The sequence below is a fragment of the Nerophis ophidion genome, linkage group LG09, assembly GCF_033978795.1.
Source record: "Nerophis ophidion isolate RoL-2023_Sa linkage group LG09, RoL_Noph_v1.0, whole genome shotgun sequence".
Lineage (NCBI taxonomy): Eukaryota > Metazoa > Chordata > Actinopteri > Syngnathiformes > Syngnathidae > Nerophis > Nerophis ophidion.
Window position 1 is genome coordinate 2713214 of NC_084619.1, and position 3650 is coordinate 2716863.

A 3650-nucleotide genomic window follows, 5' to 3' on the forward strand; every position below is an offset into this window, starting at 1 on the left:
TACCTGAAATTCCAGGAATTCCGTAATACTTTTTCTCAAATAAAAATTTTATTACTTCAACATTTCACAAAAGTTCAACACCAACCATTTCAAATCATTCAGACCATTCAAGTTTTTTTTACCATTTCCAAAAACAAATCCCGCTTTTCCCAAAATGTCGATTAATTTCTGAAATTCCCCTTGAAATGATTGGGACATTCTTCAAAGTTCCCACATTTTTCATCTGATTCAAAATGTTCCAACTTCAAAATATTCCGCCTGTTCAGGAATTTTATGCTCTACATCAAAAATTCTAAAAAAAAAGTCCTGATTTCCCATAATGAATTTTAATTTTTGGGGGGGCATTTTCCCTATTCAAAATTAATTGGCCATTTTTCAAACTTCCACAATTCCCACATTCTTCAACTGCTTCTAACCATTCCACCGTCAACACATTCAACTCATTCTTGACATTCAAACTATCATTTTTTAAATCTACACATTTCCAGGAATTCCTTTTTTTGGGAAACCTATTTTCACCATTCTTAAATTTGACTACTCCTTTCACAGTTTTCAACCCATTTCAACCATTCCACCGTCAAAACACTGATATTCAGGACAAAAGCAAAGTTGGTTAAGAAACTAGAATAATTCCCGGTTTTCTACAAATTCCAGGAATTTCTCAATTAAAAACTGTTACAACTTCAAATTTTCTTCAAAATTAATTGGCCATTTTTCAAACTTCCACAATTCCCACATTCTTCAAAAGATTTGAACCATTCCACCGTCAACACATTCATCTCATTCTGGACATTCAAACTATCATTTTTTTAAATCTACAAATTTCCAGGAATTCCCGTTTTTTTGGAAACCAATTTTCACCATTCTTAATTAAGTTTGACTACTCCTTTCACAGTTTTCAACCCATTTCCACCATTCCACCGTCAAAACACTCATTTTCAGGACAAAAACCAAGTTGGTTTAGGAACTAGAAAAATTCCCGGTTTTCCCGAAATTCCAGGAATTGCTCAATTAAAAACTGTTACAACTTCGACATTTCTTCAATAGGAATTGGCCATTTTTCAAACTTCCACAATTTCCACATTCTTCAACCGATTCGAACCATTCCACCTTCAACTCATCCTGGACATTCAAACTACCATTTTTCCACAATCTACAATTTTCCAAAAATTCCTGTTTTTTTGTCACCTATTTCCACTATTCAGAAATTCCTGTTTTTTGGTAACCTATTTCCACTATTCTTGAGTTCGACTACTCCTTTCAAAGTTTTCACATCAATTTCAAACGTTCCACCGTCAAAACACTCCAATTCAGGACAAAAACCAAGTTGGTTTAGGAACTAGAAAAATTCCCGGTTTTCCCGAAATTCCAGGAATTTCTCAATTAAAAACTGTTACAACTTCAACTTTTCTTCAAAATGAATTGGCCATTTTTCAAACTTCCACAATTTCCACATTCTTCAAAAGATTTGAACCATTCCACCTTCAACTCATCCTGGACATTCAAACTACCATTTTTCCACAATCTACAAATTTCCAGAAATTCCTGTTTTTTGGTAACCTATTTTCACCATTCTTAAGTTTGACTACTCCTTTCACAGTTTTCAACCCATTTCAACCATTCCACCGTCAAAACACTGATATTCAGGACAAAAGCAAAGTTGGTTAAGAAACTAGAATAATTCCCTGTTTTCTACAAATTCCAGGAATTTCTCATTTAAAAACTGTTACAACTTCAAATTTTCTTCAAAATGAATTGGCCATTTTTCAAACTTCCACAATTCCCACATTCTTCAAAAGATTTGAACCATTCCACCGTCAACACATTCAACTCATTCTTAACATTCAAACTATCATTTTTTTAAATCTACAAATTTCCCGGAATTCCCGTTTTTTTGGAAACCAATTTTCACCATTCTTAATTAAGTTTGACTACTCCTTTCACAGTTTTCAACCCATTTCCACCATTCCACTGTCAAAACACTCATTTTCAGGACAAAAACCAAGTTGGTTTAGGAACTAGAAAAATTCCCGGTTTCCCCGAAATTCCAGGAATTTCTCAATTAAAAACTGTTACAACTTCAACATTTCTTCAATAGGAATTGGCCATTTTTCAAACTTCCACAATTTCCACATTCTTCAACCGATTCGAACCATTCCACCTTCAACTCATCCTGGACATTCAAACTACCATTTTTCCACAATCTACAATTTTCCAAAAATTCCTGTTTTTTTGTCACCTATTTCCACTATTCAGAAATTCCTGTTTTTTGGAAACCTATTTCCACTATTCTTGAGTTCGACTACTCCTTTCAAAGTTTTCAACCAATTTCAAACGTTCCACCGTCAAAACACTCCAATTCAGGACAAAAACCAAGTTGGTTTAGGAACTAGAAAAATTCCCGGTTTTCCCGAAATTCCAGGAATTTCTCAATTAAAAACTGTTACAACTTCAACTTTTCTTCAAAATGAATTGGCCATTTTTCAAACTTCCACAATTTCCACATTCTTCAAAAGATTTGAACCATTCCACCTTCAACTCATCCTGGACATTCAAACTACCATTTTTCCACAATCTACCAATTTCCAGAAATTCCTGTTTTTTGGTAACCTATTTCCACCATTCTTGAGTTCAACTACTCCTTTCAAAGTTTTCAACCAAATTCCACCATTCCACCGTCAAAACACTCCAATTCAGGACAAAAACCAAGTTGGTTAAGGAACTAGAAAAATTCCCTGTTTTCCCAAAATTCCAGGAATTTCTCAATTAAAAACTGTTACAACTTCAACATTTCTTCAATAGGAATTGGCCATTTTTCAAACTTCCACAATTTCCACATTCTTCAACCGATTCGAACCATTCCACCTTCAACTCATCCTGGACATTCAAACTACCATTTTTCCACAATCTACAATTTTCCAAAAATTCCTGTTTTTTGGTAACCAATTTCCACTATTCTTGAGTTCGATTACTCCTTTCAAAGTTTTCAACCAATTTCAAACGTTCCACCGTCAAAACACTCCAATTCAGGACAAAAACCAAGTTGGTTTAGGAACTAGAAAAATTCCCGGTTTTCCCGAAATTCCAGGAATTTCTCAATTAAAAACTGTTACAACTTCAACTTTTCTTCAAAATGAATTGGCCATTTTTCAAACTTCCACAATTTCCACATTCTTCAAAATATTTGAACCATTCCACCTTCAACTCATCCTGGAAATTCAAACTACCATTTTTCCACAATCTACAAATTTCCAGGAATTCCCGTTTTTTGGTAACCAATCTCCACTATTCTTGAGTTCGATTACTTCTTTCACAGTTTTCAACCCATTTCAAACGTTCCACCGTCAAAACACTCCAATTCAGGACAAAAAACCAAGTTGCTTTCGGAACTAGAAAAATTCCCGGTTTTCCCGAAATTCCTCAATTAAAAACTGTTACAACTTCAACATTTCTTCAAAAGGAATTGGCCATTTTTCAAATTTCCACAATTCCCACATTCTTCAAAAGATTTGAACCATTCCACCTTCAACTCATCCTGGACATTCAAACTACCATTTTTCCACAATCTACAAATTACCAGGAATTCACGTTTTTTGGTAACCTATTTCCACCATTCTTGAGTTCAACTACTCCTTTCACAGTTTTCAACC